General features: G+C 41.8%; 1 protein-coding gene across 1 annotated transcript in view; it reads left to right on the top strand.

Moving 5' to 3' along the window:
• Positions 1-26824, top strand: part of COL19A1 (collagen type XIX alpha 1 chain) — a 1728692-nt gene that overhangs the window by 249075 nt on the left and 1452793 nt on the right. The window lies entirely within an intron of this gene.

The following is a 26824-nucleotide window of genomic DNA, read 5'->3' as shown; positions in this document are numbered from 1 at the left end:
TACATATACAGTGGCATGTAAATGTTTGGGCACCTTTGGTCAAAATTATTGTTGCTTTGAATAGTTAAGCAAGTTGAAGATGAAATTATCTCTAAAAGGCCTAAAGATAAAGATGACTTAATTCCTTTGTATTTTAGGCAAATAATATATCAATATATATAGTCATTTTCTACATTTAAAAAATTACTAAAACAAAAATGGGCTCCACATTTGAGTGCTCAGATAACTTTGACCAAGGTCACCGACCTTAATTAGCCTGTTAGGGTTATGGCTTGTTCACTACCATCATTGAGAAAGGCCAGATGATGCAAATTTGCCAGCTTTATAAAAACCCAGTCTCCTCTAACCTTGTGGCAAAAAACAGCATCCATGGGTTCTTCTAAACATCTGCCTAGCACTCTAAAATGGTGGAGGCCTACAAAGCAGGAGAAGGCTATAAGAAGATAGCAACGTGCTTTGAAGTTGCTCTTTCCTCAGTTTAAAATGTAATTAAGAAATAGCAGTTAACAGAAACAGTGGAGGTCAAAATAAGATCTGGAAGATCTAGCAAAATTTCAATGAAAGCTGCTCTTAGGATTGCTAGAGAGGCAAATCTTCAGAAGGATTTAACATACTCTGGATTTGTGGTACATTATTCTACTGTTCAGAGACACCTTCACTAATAAGGCCTTCATGGAAGAGTAATCAGAAGAAAACCTCTCCTGTGTCCTCACCATAAAATTCAGTGTCAGAAGTATGCAAAGGAACATTTAAACAAGCCTGATGCATTTTGGAAACAAGTTCTGTGGACCAACGAGGTTAAAATAAAACTCTTTGGTCACAACAATCAAAGGTATGTGTGGAGAAAAAAGAGCACAGAATTTCAGGAAAAAAATATCTAGCCAATCATTAAGCACAAGGGTGTATCGGTCACGCTTTGGAGTTGTGTTGCAACCAATGGCACAGGGAATATTTCTCGAGTAGAGGGAAGAATAGATTCAATTGAATTTCAACAAATTCTTGACACAAACATAACACCATCTATACAAAAGGTGTAATTGAAAAGTGGATTGGTTCTACAAATGGATAAACACACATCAAAATCCACAATAGACTATGTAAAAGGTGCAAGCTGGAGGTTTTGCAATCTGAACATCATGATACATGTGCTCATTCATCCTCCCTTCAATACTGTGCAGTTTTCCTTTCCCCTTTTCAGAAAAGCACCCCTAAAGTACACTCCCTGACAGAAGTTATGTCGCTTATCCATATTATGTAAATAAAAGCTTATAACCTAACGTTAAATTCATCCATTGGTTGTATAAATTATTCTTTTGAAAGCTGAAACCCTCCAAAATGAGGTTTAGGTTAAGAAAATAAATTGGCATCAATGCAGAAATATTGATCAGTTAATGGACACAGAATGGTCAGATTTTGGCAAGACAAAAGTTTTGTAGCCCACAGAAAGTAATGTGATATTCAAACAAATAATTAACTTAAAATACAAATATATGTTGTATAACATTGGTGAATGAAGTTGTGGTGCTATCAGAGTCATATTTAATATTTTGTGTGACTTGCATGAGCTTGAAGGACTGCATCCATGCAGTTCAACAATGATTCATACAATTTATTAATGAAGTCATCAGGAATAGCAAAGAATGCAGTCTTACATGCCTCCCAGAGTTCATCTAGATTCTTTGGTTTTGTCTTCCAAGCTTCCTCTTTCATCCTACCCCAAACATGCTCAGTGATGTTCATGTCTGGTGACTGGGCTGTCCAGTCCTTGAGCACCTTGATCTTTTTTGCCTGGAGGAACTTTGTGGTAGAGATGAATGTTTGAGATGGAGCACCATCCTACTGCAGAATTTGACCCCTTCTATGATTTGGAATTTAATAGGTAGCTAATACTTATTGATATTTTAGGCTATTGATATTGCCTTCCACCTTGCAAATATTTTGCACACCCCCATACTGAATGTAAGCCCAGACCATGATCTTTCCACCACCAAATTTAACTGTTTTCTGGGTGTATTTTGGTTCCATACAGGCTCCAGTAGGTCTCCTGCCGTATTTGCGGTGGCTGTGGTGTAATTCTACTGAAGATTCATCAGAGAAGTCCAGCTTCTGCCAATTTTCCAGTATCTATCTGTTTAGCAGGCTGTGGGACTTTGCAAATTCCACACGATTTTTTATTTGCCTTTTGTTTAGTGTTGGCTTCTGGGCACTGATTGGACCATGGTGGCCATTTCGAGACAGAATCCTACAAACTGTTCTAGTTGACACAGGGACTTGAGGTGACCAGGCCTGTTGGAACTCTGCTGCAGTGGAAGAGGGGCTTGCTTTGGATTTTCTAACCAACAAACGTTCCTCCTGAGCACTTTGTCTTGCAAAGTCTGCCAGTCCTGAGCTTGTCAAACACATCTCCAGTCTCTTCAAATCTTTTTTTTTTTAAATCTTTGCACTTGACGCTGAGACTCATTAAAGGTGCCAGCCATCTCTGCAGTGGATCTGGTCTTCAGCCTCTTGATAATCCAGTCTTTGGTCGCAGGGTGGATTTTTGGCATGTTGTCAGAGCTCAAGTTGCAGTTCAAGTGAAGGTCTGGGTGCTGGGTTTATTTTTTTTACACACACTAATTAACCGATCATTTACTGAGCACAGGTGAGGATGTAAACTAGGATTGGGTGCATTATATGACCAGGCAACAAAACTTTTGTCTTGCCAAAATCTGACCATTCTGTGTCCATTAACTGATCAGTATTTCTGCATTGATGCCAATTTATTTTCTTAACCTAAACCACATTTCGGAGGGTTTCAGCTTTCAAAAGAATAATTTATACAACCAATGGATGAATTTAACGTCGGGTTATAAGCTTTTATTTATATAACATGGATAAGCGACAAAGCTTCCGTCAGGGAGTGAATGATGTTTTCCAGACCATGCTTCATGGTTGGGAAGATTTTCTTAGGGTTGTACTCCTCCTTCTTCTTTCACCAAACACGGCGAATGTAGTTGATACCAAAAAGTACCATTTTGGTCTCATCTGACCACATGACTTCCTGTATCTCCTCTGGATCATCCAGATGTTCATTGGCAAACTTCAAACTGGCTTGGACATGTGCTGGCATGAGCAGGAGGACCTTGCATGGTCTGCAGGATTTTAATACATAAGGGTAATGTTTGAGACTGGGGTCCCAGCTTTCTTCAGGTCATTGAGCATGACCCCCTGTGTAGTTCTGGGCCATTCCTGACCGTTCTCGGAATCATCATTACCCCTCAAGGTGAGATCTTGCATTGAGCCTCAGACCGATTAAGATTGACTGTCATCTTGTGTTTCTTCATTTTCTAATAATTGTGCCAACAGCTGTTGCCAGAATTCTTGCTAGTTGGTAGGTGATCAAATACTTCATTCATGCATTATAATGCAATTTAATTTCTTAATAATCATACAATGTAATTTTCTATTTTTAGATTCTGTCCATCACAGTTGAAGTGTACGTAAGATAAAAATTACAGACCTCTCCATTTTTTGTAGGTTGGAAAACATGCAAAATCTGCAGTGTATCAAATACTAATTTCCCCCACTGTATTATATGTTGCAATGGTGGGACAACTCCTTTGATGAGACAACCCCCTTAAATCTTCTAACTTCTAATGAATCCTCACTCCACTAGAGTTCTTAATAGCTACTTGCAGTTACTTCTCAGCTGGGCTTTTGTTTACCCTTGTCACTTACCACTTGTTTTACAGAGATTGCATTACATGAAAATGCAATATTATATTCTGCTCTTATTTTCTCTTGGAAAACATGTTGAATGCTGACCTGCTTTTGAACCTGTAGTTTTCCCTGCACTGTTACATATTCATCAATAGGGTTAGAGGAGGATATATGACAGTGAAGGATATTAAAATATACAGTTACATGAGTATGATGTAAATAAGCTATGTGATCTCTTCATGCTTTGTGTTAAATCTGCGTGAGCTGACAATTACATCAAATTATCTTATTAGCGAATGTGTCTTTGTTTGCTCATTAACAAGTGACCACGCTGTGGCTTGGAGATGACAAACTCCAAATGGCTTAAGTTTCTGAAATCTCAGTAGCAGCCATGACAAATACATCATCACCCACCATGGGAAAGTCTGCTTAAGCTTTCCTCCTTGAGCTCTGGTCATCAAATTATTTCTAACATGACAGGTGATGTTGTGTGTCAGCTGGAAGAGACATAGCTTGCCACATAGTCCAAGCATCTCGCACTTCTCCCTCAGGAAATGTGAGTTGGATCATTTTTCTTTTCTTGGAAAACAGTCAGCAAATGAAAGGTCCTATTGATACTTGTAAGTATGGAAGTTTCTTTTTAAGCTAATTTTTCCATTTCGGAGCAAAAATTACACAGCTTTAATGTTGCCGATCATTGCAAGCAACAAAATGAAAGCACTTAAATGTTCAATATATTGAAAATAATTTCCAGAAAGTTATGACACTTTCCCAAAGGCCAAGGATGGGCACATTTTAGTGTTTGTATTGATGCAGTAAAACTGAGATGTCCTGCATAGCATCCTTTGAGCCATCCCAGGAACCAGGGTCCAAGTAATGATAATGTACAAATACAATTTAGTTAACGTCTCACAGGTCAACATCATCAAACATACAGTAGATTAAGGTAGAGTACTATGGGGATCTAAGTTTCTTCCAATTAAATTACTTGAAGTCTGGATAGTGAGGCTGTAATTTAAACCTAAAAATACTTGATCTTTGAGTTTATTCTCATTATTTCAGCATTGCTTCAACAGTATTAATAGTTAATGAGCGAAAATATTCAAGTGGAATTGAATTCTTCTTGAATATTACAAAAATCCACATTCTCCGAAATGCAAACTTCTTGTGTTCGCCGCCACCTAGATTCAGCAAATCCACATCCAGCATTTTGCTGAATAGTAAATGGCCATCAAAAGCTTAAAACAAAAAAATAATTAAAAAAATTGAATGCCAATTTTTCTTATTCCTCCTCTTCTCACTGTCACCCATGCTCAATGCACCTTCTTATCACCACCATTTGCAATGAATCACCAGCTTGCAGCTTTTGATGAGGCCCGGGACATTTCTGCTCAAGCAAAGCCATCCCAGGCCTTATCAGACCCAGATGACCTGGCCCAGGGAGAAGAGCTGAAGATTCAGCACTCGTAGTGGTGATAAGAAAGATGTGACAAGGATTATAAGCGTGATAATGTGGAGTAACAGAAGATCCAGAGAGGTGAGTATAAGTATTTGTTTCATTTTTTTGCATCCTATTTTTAGTCTGCTCTAGTATAATATGGGACATTTCAGTTCATAGAGAATAACTTCTCTACAAATCGAATGTATCAGGAAAATCCCGGTGAACAGACATATTCAAATTTTGCTTGATCCGCTCAACTCTAATTAATAGATTACCAATACTAAAAACTATTTCTTTTTACAACAAGTACTAAATAAATAAAATAAATATTTCATAAAAGTAAAAGTTTTCTGTGCAGTCTTGACTCCATTTTAAATGTCGCTCTTTTACCTATACATTGTCTTGTATTAAACTCTACATTTGTGTTATTGCAGAATACACGATGATTAATTTAGTAGCACAAATATTTAAATCATTTTATGGTAAAAAGAAATACCTAACAAGCGCTTATGGCTCAACTGATTAGCTCATTAGAAAAATCTTTTGGGCACTTTACAAAGCAATTATGACAGCAATTTCATTAATCTATTCAGTTCACTGTGGTTCTTAGAAATACATTTTTATTTCAACCAAAATCAAATTGTTATTGTTTAGTTTGGTAAAGTTTCAGGAGGTTGATTGAGGTTTTTAAAATGCCAGTAATAAATGTATACTATTATGTAAAACATTCTATGTATTATAGAAGATCTGTCACTAGGTTAAAATTGGCCAGTCTTATTTAATTTCTACAATATACCCGAGTATGCCTTTACAAGGGGTGGTGCTTACTGGATCCTCTAGGGCATGTATTTAGGCTGCTCTGCATAGTTATGTATTAAGAACTAAATGAAAGGCACCATCTGGTGGATTTATTAAAAAAAAAAAAAAGAATACTCCAAGGTGTGGTGAGAATAAAATATGAGCAGAATCTAGATACTTTTGACCTCTTTATCTACACATTCATCTGTTGAGGAAATTTCGGTGACAGTTCCATATATTTGAATAGGCTTTTAAAAAAGCATAGACATTTTATAGAGACAACTCTGTTTAGATGCATGTAACTGATTTACAGCTGCAGAAATTCTTCCAAGTCTACCACTTATAAACATGCCCTTAGACAAGAATTCTGTAAGTTACAGTTGATATTACATGATGTCTGGATTTCTAAATATTTTAAAAGTATAAATCTGAAAATTGTGATGTGCATTTGTATTCAGTCGCCCTAAGTCAATACTTTATAGAACAAGCTTTCGCTGAAATTACTGCTGCAAGTCATTTTGAGGTACCTCTCTTATCAGCTTTGGACATCTAGAGGCTGAAATTTTTGCCCATTGTTCTTTTCAAACTAGGCCTAGCTCAATGAGATTGGATGGAGAGCATTTGTGAAAAGTAATTTTCAAACCTTACCACAGATTCTCAAAGGGATTTAAGAATGGACTGTGACTGGGTCATTCAGACACATTGATATGCTTTGATCTAAACCATTCCATTGTAGCTCTGGCAATATATCTAAGTTTGTTGTCCTGCTGGACGGTGAACCTCCACCCCAGTCTCAAGTCTTTTGCAGCCCTTAATAGGTATTTCTCGAGGATTGCCCTGTATTTAGATCCCATCAAATCTGACTAGCTTGAGTGTCCCTACTGTGGAAAGGCATCCCAACAGCATCATGCTGCCACTACCATGTTTGACCGTGAAAATGGTTGTTTTCAGGGTGATATGAAGTGTTTATTGTCCACTGCACATAGCATTTTGCATTTAGCTCAAAAAATGTTACTTTTGTCTCATCTGACCAGAAGATCTTTTTCCAGTGTACCAAGCATGGCATGTGTATGAAGGTGCTCTGGTCAGATGAGACCAAAGTAATAAATATGCAATATAACTTAAATGTACACTGTGACAATATTAACCCGGCTCTCAGATTGATTAACTCCTCTCTGATATCTAACGTACTATCCTGTCCATGTGCCCTGGGCCCATATGACCATGGATGGGATAGTATGTCCCAGCGATCTGCCGTGCACATGGGTGGTGTGCAGCCGATCGCGGCCAGGTGTCAGCTGATTCTCAAGGACCACTCCTGGCACTTTAACCCCAGAAATACTGCGATGGAACATGATCGCAGCATTCCGGGAGCAGTCAGAGGGCTGATACCCCCTCTGCCTTTGGACTGGAGACCCCGTGGCGTGATGTGGGGTCCTGATCGCTGCCTGGGTTACCAGAGCAAAGAAACTTCCCGGTCATGCGCAGTGCATGATCAGGAAGTCTCTCAAGTCAGTGTGCAGTAAATGCAGCTCTGCTGCTTCATCTGCATGCTATAAAAGCAATCAGCCTGCAAAAAAAGATTGTCCCATAGTGGGACAAAGTGTAAAGGTTAGAATAAAGTAAAACAATTTTTTTTAAAATATTTATAAAAAAAAGTTTTAACCCCTTCCCGACCTTTGACGCATACGCTGCGTCATGAAAGTCGGTGCCATTCCGACCCATGACGCAGCATATGCGTCATGGAATGATCGCGTCCCTGCAGATCGGGTGAAAGGGTTAACTCCCATTTCACCCGATCTGCAGGGACAGGGGGAGTGGTAGTTTAGCCCAGGGGGGGTGGCTTCACCCCCTCGTGGCTACGATCGCTCTGATTGGCTGTTGAAAGTGAAACTGCCAATCAGAGCGATTTGTAATATTTCACCTAAAAAAATGGTGAAATATTACAATCCAGCCATGGCCGATGCTGCAATATCATCGGCCATGGCTGGACACACTAATGTGCACCCACCCCACTCCTCCGATCGCCCCCCCAGCCCCCCGATCTGTGGTCCGCTCTCCTCGGTCCTGTGCTCCGCTCCCCCGTCCTCCTGCCCGCTCCCCCCGTGCTCCAATCACACCCCCCGTGCTCTAATCAAACCCCCCCGCACTCCGATCACCCCCCCCGCACAGCGATCACCCCCCCCGCACAGCGATCCCCCCCCCATGCTCCGATCCGCCTGCCCGCACAGCGTTCCCCCAGTCCGTGCTCCAATCCACCCCCCCCCCGTGTTCCGATCCACCCCCCCGTGCTCCGACGCCCCCCCGTGGTCCCCCCCCACCCCATCATACTTACCGATCCAGCCGGGGTCCCGTCCGTCTTCTGCCTGGGCGCCGTCATCTTCCAAAATGGCGGGCGCATGTGCAGTGCGCCCGCCGAATCTGCCGCCCGGCAGATTCGTTCCAGAGTGAATTTTGATCACTGAGATATAATCTATCTCAGTGATCAAAATAAAAAAAAAAGTAAATGACACCCCCCCCTTTGTCACCCCCATAGGTAGGGACAATAAATTTTTTTTTTTTTTTTTCCACTAAGGTTGGGGTAAGAACTAGGGTTAGGGGTAGGGGTAGGGTTAGGGGTAGGGTTAGGGGTAGGGTTAGGGTTAGGGGTAGGGTTAGGGTTAGGGGTAGGGGTAGGGTTAGGGGTAGGGTTAGGGTTTCGGTATGTGCACACATATTCTGGTCCTCTGCGGATTTTTCCGCTGCGGATTTGATAAATCCGCAGTGCTAAACCGCTGCGGATTTATGGCGGATTTACCATGTTTTTTCTGCGCATTTCAATGCGGTTTTACAACTGCGATTTTCTATTTGAGCAGTTGTAAAACCGCTGCGGAATCCGCAGAAAGAAGCGACATGCTGCGGAATGTAAACCGCTGCGTTTCCGTGCAGTTTTTCTGCAGCATGTGTACAGCGATTTTTGTTTCCCGTAGGTTTGCATTGAACTGTAAACTCATGGGAAAATGCTGCGGATCCGCAGCGTTTTCCGCAGCGTGTGCACATACCTTTAGAATTAGGCTATGTGCACACGGTGCGGATTTGGCTGCGGATTGGCCGCTGCGGATTCGCCACTGCGGATTCGCAGCAGTGTTCCATCAGGTTTACAGTACCATGTAAACATATGGAAAACCAAATCCGCTGTGCCCATGTTGCGGAAAATACCGCGCGGAAACGCTGCGTTGTATTTCCCGCAGCATGTCAATTCTTTGTGCGGATTCCGCAGCGTTTTACACCTGTTCCTCAATAGGAATCCGCAGGTGAAATCCGGACAAAAAACACTGGAAATCCGCGGTAAATCCGCGGTAAATCCGCAGGTAAAACGCAGTGCCTTTTACCCGCGGATTTTTCAAAAATGGTGCGGAAATATCTCACACGAATCCACAACGGGGGCACATAGCCTTAGGGCTAGGGTTGGGTTGGAATTAGGGTTGTGGTTAGGGTTAGGGGTGTGTTGGGGTTACGGGTGTGTTGGGGTTAGGGTTGTGATTAGGGTTATGGCTACAGTTGGGATAAGGGTTAGGGGTGTGTTGGAGTTAGAATTGAGGGGTTTCCACTGTTTAGGCACATCAGGGGTCTCCAAACGCAACATGGCGCCACCATTGATTCCAGCCAATCTTGTATTCAAAAAGTCAAATGGTGCTCCCTCACTTCCGAGCCCCGACGTGTGCCCAAACAGTGGTTCACCCCCACATATGGGGTACCAGCATACTCAGGACAAACTGCGCAACAATTACTGGGGTCCAATTTCTACTGTTACCCTTGAGAAAATAAAAAATTGCTTGCTAAAACATCATTTTTGAGGAAAGAAAAATGATTTTTTATTTTCACGGCTCTGCGTTGTAAACGTCTGTGAAGCACTTGGGGGTTCAAAGTGCTCACCACATATCTAGATAAGTTCCTTGGGGGGTCTAGTTTCCAAAATGGGGTCACTTGTGTGGGGTTTCTACTGTTTAGGCACACCAGGGGCTCTGCAAACGCAACGTGACGCCCGCAGACCATTCCATCAAAGTCTGCATTTCAAAAGTCACTACTTCCCTTCTGAGCCCCGACGTGTGCCCAAACAGTGGTTTACCCTCACACAAGGGGTATCAGCTTACTCAGGAGAAACTGGACAACAACTTTTGGGGTCCAATTTCTCCTGTAACCCTTAGGAAAATAAAAAATTCTGGGCTAAAAAATTATTTTTGAGTAAAGAAAACGTATTTATTATTTTCACGGCTCTGTGTTATAAACTTCTGTAAAGCACTTGGGGGTTGAAAGTGCTCACCACATATCTAGATAAGTTCCTTTCGGGGTCTAGTTTCCAAAATGGGGTCACTTGTGGGGGGTTTCTACTGTTTAGCAACATCAGGGGCTCTGCAAACGCAACGTGACGCCCGAAGAGCATTCCATCAAAGTCTGCATTTCATAACGTCACTTCTTCACTTCCGAGCCCCAACATGTGCCTAAACAGTGGTTTACCCCCACATATTGGGTATCAGCGTACTCAGGAGAAACTGGACAACAACTTTTGGGGTCAAATTTCTCCTGTTACCCTTGGGAAAATAAAAAATTGCGGGCTAAAAAAATCATTTTTGAGAAAAGATTTTTTTTTTTTTTCATGGCTCTGCGTTATAAACTTCTGTGAAGCACTTGAGGGTTAAAAGTGCTCACCACACATCTAGATTAGTTCCTTTGGGGGTCTAGTTTCCAAAATGGGGTCATTTGTGGGGGATCTCTAATGTTTAGGCACACAGGGGCTCTCCAAACGTGACATGGTGTCCGCTAATGATTGGAGCTAATTTTCCATTTAAAAAGCCAAATGGCGTGCCTTCCCTTCGGAGCCCTCCCGTGCGCCCAAACAGTGGTTTACCCCCACATATGGGGTATCAGCATACTCAGGACAAACTGGACAACAACATTTGTGGTCCAATTTCTCCTATTACCATTGGCAAAATAGGAAATTCCAGGCTAAAAAATCATTTTTGAGAAAAGAAAAATTATTTTTTATTTTCATGGCCCTGCATTATAAACTTCTGTGAAGCACTTGGGGGTTTAAAGTGCTCAGTATGCATCTAGATAAGTTCCTTGGGGGGTCTAGTTTCCAAAATGGGGTCACTTGTGGGGGAGCTCCATTGCATAGGCACACAGGGGCTCTCCAAATGCGACATGGTGTCCGCTAACAAATGGAGCTAATTCTCCATTCAAAAAGTCAAAAGGCGCGCCTTCCCTTCCGAGCCCTGCCGTGTGCCCAAACAGTGGTTTACCCCCACATATGAGGTATCGGCGTACTCGGGAGAAATTGCTCAACATATTTTAGGATCCATTTTATCCTATTGCCCATGTGAAAATGAAAAAATTGAGGCGAAAAGAAATTTTTTTGTGAAAAAAAAGCACTTTTTCATTTTTACGGAACAATTTGTGAAGCACCTGAGGGTTTAAAGTGCTCACTAGGCATCTAGATAAGTTCCTTGGGGGGTCCAGTTTCCAAAATGGGGTCACTTGTGGGGGAGCTCCAATGTTTAAGCACACAGGGTCTCTCCAAACGCGACATGGTGTCCGCTAACGATGGAGATAATTTTTCATTCAAAAAGTCAAATGGCGCTCCTTCCCTTCCGAGCCTTACCATGTGCCCAAACAGTGGTTTACCCCCACATGTGAGGTATCGGTGTGCTCAGGAGAAATTGCCAAACAAATTTTAGGATCCATTTTATCCTGTTGTCCATGTGAAAATGAAAAAATTGAGGCTAAAAGAATTTTTTTTGTGAAAAAATAGTACTTTTTCATTTTTACGGATCAATTTGTGAAGCAGCTGGGGGTTTAAAGCGCTCACTATGCATCTAGATAAGTTCCTTGGGGCGTCTAGTTTCCAAAATGGGGTCACTTGTGGGGGAGCTCCAATTTTTAGGCACACGGGGGCTCTCCAAACTTGACATGGTGTCCGCTAAAGAGTGCAGCCAATTTTTCATTCAAAAAGTCAAATGGCGCTCCTTCCCTTCAAAGCCCTGCCGTGTGCCCAAACAGTGGTTTACCCCCACATATGAGGTATCAGCGTACTCAGGACAAATTGGACAACAACTTTCGTGGTTCAGTTTCTCCTTTTACCATTGGGAAAATACAAAAATTGTTGCTGAAAAATCATTTTTGTGACTAAAAAGTTAAATGTTCATTTTTTCCTTCCATGTTGCTTCTGCTGCTGTGAAGCACCTGAAGGGTTAATAAACTTCTTGAATGTGGTTTTGAGCACCTTGAGGGGTGCATTTTTTAGAATGGTGTCACTTTTGGGTATTTTCAGCCATATAGACCTCTCAAACTGACTTCAAATGTGAGGTGGTCCCTAAAAAAAATGGTTTTGTAAATTTCGTTGTAAAAATGAGAAATCGCTGGTCAAATTTTAACCCTTATAACTTCCTAGCAAAAAAAAATTTTGTTTCCAAAATTGTGCTGATGTAAAGTAAACATGTGGGAAATGTTATTTATTAACTATTTTGTGTCACATACCTCTCTGGTTTAACAGAATAAAAATTCAAAATGTGAAAATTGCGAAATTTTCAAAATTTTCGCCAAATTTCCGTTTTTATCACAAATAAACACAGAATTTATTGACCTAAATTTACCACTAACATGAAGCCCAATATGTCACGAAAAAACAATCTCAGAACCGCTAGGATCCATTGAAGCGTTCCTGAGTTATTACCTCATAAAGGGACACTGGTCAGAATTGCAAAAAACGGCAAGGTCTTTAAGGTCAAAATAGGCTGGGTCATGAAGGGGTTAAATAAAAAATAATAAAAAAATCAATATTTATTCTATCGCTAAATAAATAAATATTAAAATGAAAAAAAATATATAAACAATAAAAGTACACAAATTTTTGGTATCACTGCATCCGTAATGACCCATCCTATAAAACTGCCCCACTAGTTAACCCCTTTAGTGAATACCATAAAAAAACAATGTTTTATCATCATACCGCAGAACAAAAAGTGGAATAACACGAGATCAAAAAGATGGATAGAAACAAACATGTTACAGGTGAAAATGTCATCTTGTCCCACAAAAAAACAGCTGTCAGAATAAAGTGCTGCAAAAACAATTATTTTTTTCTATAAAATAGTTTTTATTATATAAAAGTGGCAAAACATAAAAAAAGATATAAATGAGATATCGCTGTAATCGTACTGACCCGAAGAATAAAACTGCCTTATCAATTTTACCACACACGGAACGGTATAAATCCCCCCCCCCCACAAAAAGAAATTCATGTACTGCTGGTTTTTGCTCATACTGTCTCCCAAAAATCGGAATAGAAAGTGATAAAAAAAAATGTCATGTGCCCAAAAATGATACCAATACAAAAACGTCGTCCCGCCAAAAACAGGACCTCCCAAACTCTGTGGACCAAAATATGGAAAATTTATAGCGCTCAAAATGTGATGCAATAAAAAGCATCTTTTTGACAGGAGCCAATTATAAAAACCCGCTATAAGGCCTCTTTCACACGGCCTGATATTTCTGGTACCGGAGATGTCAGTGTCTGTGTGTGTAATACTTGTGGCACACGTGGCATGTGTGTGCCGCATCAGTACCACAAGGACGGATGTCAGGGAAGAAGCGGTGCAGTAAGCACTGTTCCCCGGCGCCGGGTGCTGAACACGGCTCTCATCATTCTCCCCTACTGCGCCGGCGATTGGGTGAGAGTTACATTTAACCCCTTAACCGCTTTCTGACAGCTAACAGGATAGTACGTCAGCTGGCAGTATCCCCCGCTTTGAGGTGGGCTTCGGCGGAGAGCCCACCTCAAAGCCGCGACATTGACATTGCGCCATTGGGCACACAATGGGCGCGAGTGGAATTGTGATCTGTGCATGCCCATTAACTAGTTAAATGCCGCTGTCAAACTCTGACAGCGGCATTTAACAAGCGCTGCCAGCCGCGCAGCCGAAAGTATGTGCACTGCTTACCCTGTCATGTGATCGGGGGTCAGCGGTGCATTGCCATCACAGCCACAGGTCTCCTTGAGACCTCTATGGTTGTTGATGGTAGATTGCTATGAGCGCCACCCTGTGGTCGGCGCTCATAGCAAGCTTGTAATTCTGCTGCATAGAGGTGATCTGTGCATCACCTCTATGTAGCAGAGGCGATCGAGTAGTGGATGCTTCAAGCCTCCCATGGTGGCTACTGAAGCATGCCAAAATAAAAAGTGTTTAAAATATATAAAAAAATATACAAAAGCTCAAATCACCCTCTTTTGCACCCAATCAAAATAAATAAAAAAAATCAAACCTACACATATTTGGTATCGCCGCGTTCAGAATAGCCCGCCCGATCTATCAATAAAAAAAGGATTAACCTGATCGCTAAATGGCGCAATGAGAAAAAAATCAAAACGACAAAATTATGTTTTTTTGGTCGCCACGACATTGCATTAAAATGCAATAATGGTCAATCAAAAGAACGTATCTACCACTTAGAAAAAAGAGAACCTAGACATGTTTGGCATGTTTGGTGTCTATGAACTCATAATGACCCGGAGAATCATAGTGGTAGATCAGTTTTAGCATTTAGTGAACCTAGCAAAAAAGCCACACAAAAAACCAGTGTGGGATTGCACATTTTTTTGCAATTTCATCACACTTGGAATTTTTTTCCTGTTTTCTGTTACACGACATGCAAAAACCAATGACGTTCAAAAGTACAACTCATCCTGCAAAAAATAAGCCCTCACTTGGCCATATTGACAGAAAAGTAAAACAGTTATGGATCTGGAAAGAAGGGGAGCTCGAAAGCAAAAACGAAAAAATGAATAAAGTTCCAGGGGTTAAGGGTTAATTACCGACGATACGCCTTTTAACGGCGGCAGTTATGGGTACTTAAACCATAGCGCAGCTTTTTAACAGCTCTGAGGTTTAAGGTTATAGTGTCCGAATTTCTCCACGGTTTCGGCTGCCGGAGGTAGCCGAGACCCCTGAGAACATGATTCGGGTCGAGTTTCACTGACCCCGGTGTTGTGATCGCCATTATTAATGATATAACGGTGACCGCAAAAAAAATATTTACATTTTCCCATTAGGGTTAGAGTTGGGCTAAAGTGAGTTGGGATAAAGTTAGGGTTAGGGCTAAAGTAAGAGTTAGGGTTGGGGCTAAAGTTAGGGTTAGGGATGGGGCTAATGTTAGGTTTAGGGTTGGGGCTAAAGTTAGGGGTAGGGTTGGGGTTAAAGTTGGGGGTAGGGTTTGGAATATGGTTACAGTTGGAATTAGGGTTAGGGGTGTATTAGGGTTAGATTTGTGTTTAGGGTTATGGTTAGGGTTGGGATTAGGGTTAGGGGTGTGCTGGAGTTAGGGTTGGAGTTAGAATTGAGGGGTTTCCACTGTTTAGGCACAAAAGTGACATGGCGCCCGATCTCAATTCCAGCTAATTCTGCTTGAAAAAGTCAAACGGTGCTCCTTCCCTTCTGAGCTCTGCCATGTGCCCAAGCAGTGGTTTACCCCAACATATGTGATTTCAGCATACTCAGAACAAATTGCACAACAAGTTGTGAGGTAAAATTTCTCCTTTTAACTTTGGGAAAATAAATAATTGGGGGCCAAAACATCATTTTTGTTAAAAAAAATATAATTTTTTATTTTTACAGCTCTACATTTTAAACTTCTGTGAAGCACTTCAGGGTTCAAAGTGCTCACCACACACCTAGATAAGTTCCTTAGGGGGTCTAGTTTCCAAAATGATGTCACTTGTGGGGGATTTCCACTGTTTAGGCACATAAGGGTCTCTCCAAATGCAACATGGCATACGATCTTAATTGCAGGCAGCCAATTTTGCTTTGAAAAAGTCAAGCTACTCTCCTTCCCATCCAAACTCTGCCATGCGCACAAACAGTGGTTTACCTGCATATGTGGGGTATCAGCGTACTCAAGACAAATTGTACAACAACTTTTGGGGTCCAATTTCTCCTGTTACTCTTGGATCTGAAGTAAGTTTTTTTGTGAAAAAAGTTAAATGTTCATTTTTATTTTAAACATTCCAAAAATTCCTGAAGGGTTAATAAATAGTGATGAGCGAATATACTCATTACTCGAGATTTCCTGAGCACGCTCAGGTGTCCTCCGAGTATTTTTTAGTGCTCAGAGATTTAGTTTTCCTCACCTCAGCTGAATGATTTACATCTCTTAGCCAGCTTGATTACATGTGGGGATTCCCTAGCAACCAGGCAACCCCCACATGTACTTATGCTGGCTAACAGATGTAATCATGCAGCTCCGGCGATGAAAGCTAAATCTCCGAGCACTAAAAGTACTCAGAGGTCACCTGAGCGTGCTCGGGAAATCTCGATTAATGAGTATATTTGCTCATCACTATTAATAAACTTCTTGAATGTGGTTTTGAGCACCTTCAGAGGTGCAGTATTTCGAATGGTGTCACTTTTGGGTATTTTCTCTAATATAGGCCCCTCAAAGTGATTTCAAATGTGATGTGGTCACTAATAAAAAAATGGTGTTGTAAAAATGAGAAATCGCTGTTTAACTTTTAACCCTTATATCTTCCTAACAAAAGAAAATTGGTTCCAAAATTGTGCTGATGTAATGTAAACCTGTGGGATAGGTCACTTATTAAGTATTTTATGTGACATATCTCTGTGATTTAAGAGCATGAAAATTTAAATTTTGAAAATTGCAAAATTTTCAATATTTTTGCCAAATTTTAGTTTTTTTCACAAATAAACGCAAGTCATATCAAAGAAAGTAAAACACTATCATGGTAAAACACTATCATGAAGTACAATATGTCATGAGAAAACAGTGCCAGAATCACCAGGATCCATGGAAGTGTTCCTCATAAAAGGACTGTGGTCAGAATTGTAAAAATTGGCCCGTCATTAGCATGGAAACCACCCTTTGGGGTAAAGGGGTTAACAGATGGTATTGCGAATGGGAAAATATTAGAAGCAGTTTGTTTATTGAATCCGCTAAAGATGAGTGTATTGGTCTATGAAGATTTTAATTTTCTTGAAATCCGTGGTTTCACACCACTTCAAAGACTTTAAGATTTGATTCGCAGTTCACACAAATAGAAAAAACTTGCCCAGCACTATTACCCACACTGCTGAAGCATCAGTGAAGGGGCTAAGTTCTTTATATGAGGTCGGGCGGAATTTCCCATAATGCCCTTTAGGTATGACATCTTACAAATTATCATCTCTGGTATCAACTTGAAAATCCACTCATCTCACTGTAGAGAGGACCCATTCAATTAAAGGTACCTTCACACATAACGATTTCGTTAACGATATCGTTGCAACATCACGCTTTTTGTGACATAGCAACGATCCCGCTAACGATCTCATTATGTGTGACAGCGACCAATGATCAGGCCCCTGCTGGGAGATCGTTTGTCGCTGGGGAATGATCAGGACCTTTTTTTGGTCACTGATCACCCACTGTCATCGCTGGATCGGCGTGTGTGATGCCAATCCAGCAATGTGTTCACTTGTAACCAGGGTAAATATCGGGTTACTAAGCGCAGGGCCGCGCTTAGTAACCCAATATTTATCCTGGTTACCATTGTAAAAGTAAAAAAACAAACAGTACATACTCACATTCCGATGTCTGTCACGTCCCCCGCCGTCAGCTTCCCTGCACTGACTGTCAGCACCGGGCTGGCCGTAAAGCAGAGCACAGAGGTGACGTCACCGCTGTTCTCTGCTTTACGGCTGGCGCTGACACAGTCAGTGCGGGAAGCTGACGGCGGGGGACGTGACAGACATCAGAATGTGAGTATGTACTGTTTGTTTTTTTTACTTTTACAATTGTAACCAGGGTAAATATCGGGTTACTAAGCACGGCCCTGCACTTAGTAACCCGATGTTTACCCTGGTTACCCGGGGACTTCGGCATCGTTGAAGACAGTTTCAATGATGCCGAAGTCTTTCCCCTGATCGTTGGTCGCTGGAGAGAGCTGTCTGTGTGACAGCTCCCCAGCGACCACACAACGACTTACCAACGATCACGGACAGGTCGTATCGCTGGTCGTGATCGTTGGTAAGTCGTTAAGTGTAACAGTACCTTAACCCATCGGAATTTATCGATCTTTTAATCGGAAGACTTTTACAAGACACAATATGTCTACCTTTATGTAGTCATTTTGAAAGCTACCCCATGCTGTGACTTATTAGATAACATTTTGGCTTGAGTGCAAAACTTTTTTTCAGCATTCAGTGGTGGATTGCAACTATACTTAAATAAATAAAAAGATAATTAAACTATGCCTAGGAACCAAAGACGGTACAAGCATATTACATAAAATGAGTAAAGCATTATTAAATATGCCTTGGACTTGTAAGAGATGTCTGTTCTTTGTTCAAAATGAGGAATAATCATGAGGAAGAGAGCCTTAAGAAGTTGTGAACAGCAAGTAGTCTAATAATGAGTCAATTTAATCGAGATTTAAAGATATTCATAGTTTGTTACTATGAAAGTTTGAGAAAGAATGTAATTACATATACATGTCAGTAGAAAAGAACAAAATAACTAGCACAGACCATGATTTTACATAATTGTGTATAGTGTATATTCTAGAAAATTAACTTTAATACTTTAATGAGACAGATTTTAGTTCAAATGTATTGAATAAATGTATAAACCTATTTCAGAAAAAGCAATTTAAAACTTCCTACCTACCTATTATGTCAAAAAAATGTGAATGCATTTTTTCTATTTAACCTTTATACCAGAGTTAAAAAGCTTTTGTGGTGTTAAAAAAATAGATGATCAAGAGGTGAAGCAATATTGAAATACATGAGAGGGTTCCCCAAAGGAACATTGAGGTAAAAGCGGGCATATCTGGCTTCCTAGGAGCATTGAAATGTGAAGTATGTTTCTACAATCTCTCTTGATTGATGGGAACCTGTCACGTCATTCATCCCTACTACTTCCCCTGATGCGCATTTAAGCTTGTGTACATCACCAACTTCATTTGTTAATTGCACATGCTCCGGAAGCTGATGTGAGTCAGAGGATTGGTGAATCTTGTGGGTGCACACGTCTGGGAGCTGGCTGTCAACACACAAGCGTGGGATGCCCTTGGTTATTGGTGTGACATCGGGGCTTTCCAGGCCATCAATCACAATGTGCTACTTGTGACTACTGTCCAGAGGAGCGTGACTGAATCAATATGCAGCACCATCCATATGACTGAAAGCCAGCATCTGGTAAGCAATTGAGTAAAGATTAGAAGTGTTTTTTTTTTACTTGTATACTGGGACGGATTTCTTCACCCCAGTTATCATTTGAATAAGTTTAACACCGCCAACCTGATAATGCCTGTAGTTTGCTCTGCGAAATCCTCCTGAAAGGTTTGCTTTAAACAGAGTCCACCTGTGGCATGAGCAATGGCACCTACACTGCCTTTGGCTCTACCACCCATCCCAGAGAAATCTCACTCAGTAGTGGATATGATGATGTATGCAATTAACTCTCTTTTTTGAAATCAAAGAATAAGGTGACTCAGCTGTCTTCATAACTTAGACTGAAAATAAAGATGGACATATGTATAGATGACCACCTCTCCTACATCTAGATACAACAGGTGGTTCCTCAACCAATTGCTTCAAGGCCCCCCCCCCCCACACAAATTCAATCTGACACATATCTGCAATTTTATAGCTATCAGATGACGAATGAGTAGGAAAAACTAACATGTTCCCCCATACAAATGGCCATATGTCAGTGGTATATATTTTGTATATTCCGTCATAATGATATATAATTTATCCACTGAAAAATAATAGGTTGTTGCATCTGGAGCAGTTGCCACAATTTTTACACAAAATGTTACTTCAAAATCTATTCAGATGGAGAAGTCAGTGGATAGTTTTTAGCAGGTTCTGTGCCCAGGTAGGAAATTAACAGACTGGAAAAAAGTGATTTGAGAGTAATGACATCAAAATTACAAAGGTGAGAAGTTAAACGAATGAGTATGCATGGTTGTTACAAAGACTGTACTGCTCTATTCCTTAAAATTCTCAGAACGATTTGTTGTATCTTGACAAATGAGAAATGAGTTGAAATGTCATAAAGTCTTAAAGTCTTCTTTGACATATGTAATTAGCACATCATGTGCGCAGTGGCTGTACAGGAGGGAGTGCATGTGGCTCCTTACTACAGAGCCATAGTTTCTTTGTGTGCTGCCATATGGTATAGCATAACATAGAAATTCTATTGTAGAAGCAAAACAATATGAACATGTGCTCTTATTTTGGGTGAGTAAACTGGAAAGGCAATAGGGTAATAGGGTCTTATCAGGGTAAAAAAATGTTACTATAGCGCAGCACGGTGACTCATTGGTTAGTACTGCAGCGCTGGAGTCCTTGGTTGAAATCCCACCAAGGACAACATCTGCAATGAGTTTGTATGTTCTCCTCGTGTTTGTGTCGGTTTCCTCTGGGTTCTCCCATTTCCTCCCACATTCCAAAGACATACAGATAGGGAATTTAGATTGTGAGCCCCATCGGGGACAGTGGTGATAATGTGTGAAAACTGTAAAGAATTGATGAATATGTTAGTGCTATATAAAAATAAAAGAAGATAAAAAAGAAAAAGAAGAAGGATATAGGCAGATTTGCTCACCTGACAGGATTGTGTAACACAACCCCTATATGTATTTAGATGCAGGCTGCTGCAGACCCACAGGATGAGGACAATCAACAGTTGATCCAAATGGGTTCTTGCGCTGCCTGTACAGGCAGACCATTGACAGATGAAGTCAAAGGCCCATCCATGATAAAATGTGGTTTATTTTCCAATGCACATTTCTTCTTTCGGATTTGTTTTAAGTGTTTCTAAAAAATGTGATACTGTACTTTTGTAATTTTGTATTTAGTTGAATGAACTTGTGCAGGATAATATGATTGTAGTTATTACAATTTTGCAGGTGTCCATGTCCTAAAGTGTCCATGTCAATGTTCTGAGTTATAGATTTACAGTACTAATCACAAGCTTGGACAACCCTGTTTATTTAATTGTTTTTATTGGAATGTGCACATTGTAGAATCAGACTAAAGGCAGCAAAATCTTAAATGTATATACAGTACAGACCAAAAGTTTGGACACATCTTCTCATTTAAAGATTTTTCTGTATTTTCATGACTATGAAAATTGTACATTCACACTGAAGGCATCAAAACTATGAATTAACACATGTGGAATTATATACTTAGCAAAAAAGTGTGAAACAACTGAAAATATGTCTTATATTCTAGGCTCTTCAAAGTAGCCACCTTTTGCTTTGATGACTGCTTTGCACACTCTTGGTATTCTCTTGATGAGCTTTAAGAGGTAGTCACCGGAAATGGTTTTCACTTCACAGGTGTGCCCTGTCTGGTTTAATAAGTGGGAATTCTTGCCTTATAAATGGGATTCGGACCATCAGTTGTGTTGTGCAGAAGTCTGGTGGATACACAGCTGATAGTCCTACTGAATAGACTGTTAGAATTTGTATTATGGCAAGAAAAAAGCAGCTAAGTAAAGAAAAACAAATGGCCATCATTACTTTAAGAAATGAAGGTCAGTCAGTCCGGACAATTGGGAATACTTTGAAAGCGTCCCCAAGTGCAGTTGCAAAAACCATCAAGCGCTACAAAGAAACTGGCTCACATGAGGACCACCCCAGGAAAGGAAGACCAAGAGTCACCTCTGCTTCTGAGGAAAAGTTTATCCGAGTCACCAGCCTCAGAAATCGCAGGTTAACTGCAGCTCAGATTAGAGACCAGGTCAATGCCACACAGAGTTCTAGCAGCAGACACATCTCTACAACAACTGTTAAGACGAGACTTTGTGCAGCAGGCCTTCATGGTAAAATGGCTGCTAGGAAACCACTGCTAAGGACAGGCAACAAGCAGAAGAGACTTTTTTGGGCTAAAGAACACAATGAATGGACATTAGACCAGTGGAAATCTGTGCTTTTGTCTGATGAGTCCAAATTTGAGATCTTTGGTTCCCACCTCCGTGTCTTTGTGCTACGCAGAATAAGTGAATGGATGGACTCTACATGCCTGGTTCCCACCTTGAAGCATGGAGGAGGAGGTGTGATGTGTGGGGGTCCTTTGCTGGTGACACTGTTGTTGATGCCATGATGCGTCCCAGAGTTTATTAGTGTCTGCCCTTTTTTTTTGAATGGATCATGTCAAGGGTTAACTTTGCTCTGCTTTGTTCTGAGTTCGGGTTTGCTATTTAGCTCCCATGAATCTTGCTGGCAGTGTCAGCTATAGTTCTGCCTTCTGCGTGTTAACCTGACCCTGTTGGTAGCTCTTGATTTGCCCTGCTGTGAACCCTGACTTGTCCTGTGACTGCTAACTCCCTCTGTCTGCCCTTTTCCCAGTATTGCTCTGTCTGCTTGATTCACTGGTTCTGATCTCTAGCTACGTCCTGACTATCCGTCTGTCTAATCCTATTATACTGTCGTGCTATCTCGTGCTTTTGACTCGGATTGTCTGACCACTCTCTCGCCACTTGGTGGCGTCTGTTCTGCTGTCCTATGTTTGCAGTCTCACTTTCCTCTCAAGCTCCCCCTGGTGGAGGTTCTGCTGTACTGCACTGCAGCAGCCTGACATTATAGCTGACCCAATACATTTAAAGGGATTTCTGCATTTTTTTTTCCTCTGCTCTGTTTGATATGGATCCGCTCCATATCTTAGCGGATCAAATGGACAGTTTGACAATAATGATACAAGACCTGTTTCTGGAACAGAGGGCCTTGTCCTCATCTCATAACCACCTGCAAAGGCAGCTTTCTGACACAGTTAAATCGCTGCAGACTGACTGTAAGCACTCTGACACTGTTGATGTATCTTTGCACTCTCCTGAACCTACTGTCAAGCTCCCAGATACCTTCTCTGTGGAGAGGGAGAGATTTCATACTTTTAAGCAGAGTTGCAAGCTTTTTTTTTCTCTTAGACCTCGATCTTCTGGAGATGAGAGTCAGCGGGTGTGGATAATTATTTCCTTACTGCGGGAGGGACCTCAATCATGGGCTTTCTCTTTACCTGCTTCTGCCCCTGAACGTGTGTCAGTGGACAGATTCTTTGAGGCTCTGGGACTTATTTATGATGAACCGGACCGAGTCAGAGTTGCAGAGGACATGATCATTATCTTCCCTCACGTGATCTCCGGTCCTCCCAAGACCTCCTTCTCTCCTCCACACTTATTCGCTCCTCATCCAATCGCCTCCAAGACTTCTCCCGAATATCCCCCTTCCCTGGAACTCTCTGCCCCAACACGTCCGACTATCAACCACTGTCGGATCCTTCAGACGGAACCTGAAAACTCATCTCTTCAGGAAAGCCTACAGCCTGCACTGACCCCGCTGCCTCCTCATCACTACCGAAGCTACTGCCTCACCAACACCGGAGCTACCGCCTCACCAACACCAGAGCTACCGCCTCACCAACACCGGAGCTCCTGCATCCCTCAACCTACTGTCTCCTTCCCCATAATCCTGCAGAATGTAAGCCCGCAAGGGCAGGGTCCTCGCCCCTCTGTATCAGTCCGTCATTGTTAGTTTGTTTACTGTATGTGATATTTGTAACTTGTATGTAACCCCTTCTCATGTACAGCACCATGGAATCATTGGTGCTATATAAATAAATAATAATAATAATAATAATCATGAGTCTCTCCCAGAATGAACTCACTGCTGAACAGTATTGTTCTGAGTTTAGGCGGTGGTCCGTTGAGGTGTCTTGGGGTGACTCTGCTCTGAGATGCCTGTTTGAGAGGCCTTTCTGATCATCTCAATGATGTGCTGGCCCTTCACACGCCTCCCAGTTCCCTGGAGGAGGCCATGACTCAGGCTATTCGTATGGACCGGAGATTACGGGAGAGAAGAATTATCCAGCGTAAGATTCCTATTTTGCCTGCCAAGTCTGAGGTGATGTAATTCAAGGAGACTATGGAAGTTGGTGCCATCAATTTCAAGGAGAAGGAGAGGAAACGGCGACGTGATGGGAAATTATGTTTTTATTGTGGAGATCCGGGACATTGGAAGAAGGACTGCCCCTCTTGTCCATCTAGTAACAAGCTGCCGAGTCTGGGTGATGGGCTAGGAGGTCATCCAGACTCACAGGTACCATTTTCGTCATTTCAAAAAGTTTTGTTAGAGGTGGAACTGTGTTATGGAGGTGTTTTTGCATCCACTTCAGCGTTTGTGGACTGTGGATCTTCCATGAACTTCATTGACTATAGTCTGGTGTCCAAGTTAAAGTTAGGGACAGTTAGTCTAGAGACTCCCATCCATATCGTTGCCATTGATAAGACACCGTTGGCTAAAAATGTCCTTAAATTTGTCTCTAAGGAGTTCCTCCTAAAGGTGGGTTCCTTGCACCAGGAACGAACTTCATGTTATGTTATGAATAATCTTCCTGCTGTAGTGGTGTTGGGGTTCCCCTGGTTGCAGAGGCATATTCCTGTTATAGACTGGGGATCTCGTGATATTGTTAAATGGGTTCCTAATTGTTCCAATGGTTGTCTTTCTGTTGTGTTTGTGTCTGCCATTAGTCCAGAGGGTATTCCGGAGTACTTAAAGGACTTTGGTGATGTGTTCTCCGAAAAAGAGGCTGAAGTCTTACCACCCCATCATCCTTCTAAATTGCCCAAAGCCCGTTTGTACAATCTTTCTGGCCCGGAACGTACTGCTATGAAAAACTATATCTCTGATAGTCTACGCAAAGGTCACATCCGTCCCTCTGTCTCACCTGTGGCCGCGGGATTTTTTTGTCAAGAAAAAAGATGGTGGTTTACGCCCATGCCTCGATTTCCGGGAACTAAATAAAATTACGGTGAGAAATACCTACCCTCTCCCACTCATTCCTGATCACTATAACCAATTGTCTGGGGCTAAGTGGTTTTCCAAACTCGATCTTAGGGGAGCATATAACCTTATCCGCATTCAGGAAGGGGATGAATGGAAAATGGCATTTCTCACCTCCGAGGGCCTGTTTGAAAATTTGGTCATGCCCTTTGGTCTCACAAACGCGCCCGCTGTGTTTCAGAACTTCATGAATGATGTTTTTTCTGATTTTTATCGGGTGCTTTATGGTTATATACCTGGATGATATCCTTGTTTTCTCGCCTGACAAAGAATCTCACATTGGTCATTTACGTGCTGTTCTTCACCGGTTATGGGGAAATTCTTTGTTTGCTAAACCAGAGAAATGTTTGTTTTGTGTCCAGGAGCTTTTTTTTCTGGGGATCATCCTTTCTGCGAATGGGTTTCGGATGGATCCCGGAATGGTACAGGCCATTTTTGATTGGGTGCAACCCAGAGACCTCAAGGGGTTGCAGCATTTTCTGGGCTTTGCCAATTATTACCAGAAATTCATCAAGGGGTTTTCTCAGGTAGTCAAGCCACTCACCAATCTCATTTGCAAGGGGGCTGATCTCAAAGTTTGGTCATCCTTGGCAGTTGAAGCATTTATTACATTAAAAATTTTTTTTATGTCTGCTCCTGTATTAGTTTAGCCTGATCCATCTAAACCATTCATTGTAGAGGTGGAAGCATCAGGGGTGGGAGTAGGGGCGGTGTTGTCTCATGGACCCATTACTTTGACCAACTTAAGACCATGTGCCTTTTTCTCCCGTAAGTTTCTTCTGCTGAGAGGAACTATGATGTTGGGAACCGGGAGTTATTGGCTATAAAATTGGCTTTTGAAGAATGGAAGCATTTTTTGTAGGGGGTGGTTCATCGGATCACACTGATTGCAGACCACAAGAACTTGTCTTATATTGAAACCGCCAAACGGTTAACTCCTAGACAGGCTTTTTTTTTCTCATTTTCATTTTTCAATCACTTTTCGGCCTGTTTCCAAGAATGTCAAGGCTGATGTCTTACCTCGCAGTTTTGATCCGATATCACCCCCCGAACCTCCTTCCTCCATTCTTCAGCACGGGGTGGTTGCGGGGGTATCCTCTGAATTGGAGCAGGAGATTCGAAAGGCTCAGTCTCTTGCTCCTCCCTCTTTGCCTGACAATAAGCTTTTTGTCCCAGTTCAGTACCGATTGAGGATTCTCCAGGAGTTCCACGATTCTGCTCTTAGTGGTCACCCGGGGATCTCTGCCACCCAAAAAGCTATTGCTAGGCTGTTTTGGTGGCTCTCCATGAACTCTGATATCATTGTGTTTGTGTCTGCTTGTGATAGTGTTTGTGTCTGCTTGTGATACCTGTGCCAGAGCTAAGAGCTCCTATAACCGGCCGGCCAGGGAATTGATGCCATTGCCAATTCCAGATAGATCTTGGACTCATTTGTCCATGGATTTTATCACTGATCTCCCTCCTTCCAATGGCAAAACTGTAATCTGGGTAGTGGTTGACAGATTCAGTAAGCAAGCGCATTTTGTGCCTCTGGCAGGATTGCCTAATGCTGAGACACTATCTAGATTGTTTGTTGAGCACGTTGTACAGCTGCATGGCGTGCCTCTGAGTTTGGTGTCTGATAGAGGAGTACAATTTGTGTCCAAATTTTGGAGGGCATTTTGTAAAAGATTGGGTATTTGTTTGACCTTCTCCTCTGCTTACCATCCTGAGACCAACGGGCAGACGGAGAGGACCAATCAGTCACTTGAACAGATGTTGAGGTGTCTTGCTATGTCTCAGCAGGATGATTGGTGTTCTTCATTGCCCGTGGCTGATTTTGCATTTAATAATCGGATTAACCAGTCCACAGGCACCTCTCCATTCTTCTGCAACTACGGTTTTCACCCCCATTTTGGTGAATTTTCTAGGCTGGATTCAGGATGTCCAGGGGCTGATACGGCAGTGAAACTGTTGGGGGAGGTGTGGAGGGATGTCCAGAAGAACATTGGGATGGCTCAGGGCAAACA

This window comes from Ranitomeya imitator, chromosome 5 (genome assembly GCF_032444005.1).
Source record: "Ranitomeya imitator isolate aRanImi1 chromosome 5, aRanImi1.pri, whole genome shotgun sequence".
Taxonomy (NCBI): Eukaryota; Metazoa; Chordata; class Amphibia; order Anura; family Dendrobatidae; genus Ranitomeya; species Ranitomeya imitator.
The sequence above is the reverse complement of the archived record's forward strand: the minus strand, read 5'-3'. Positions and strand labels throughout refer to the sequence as shown.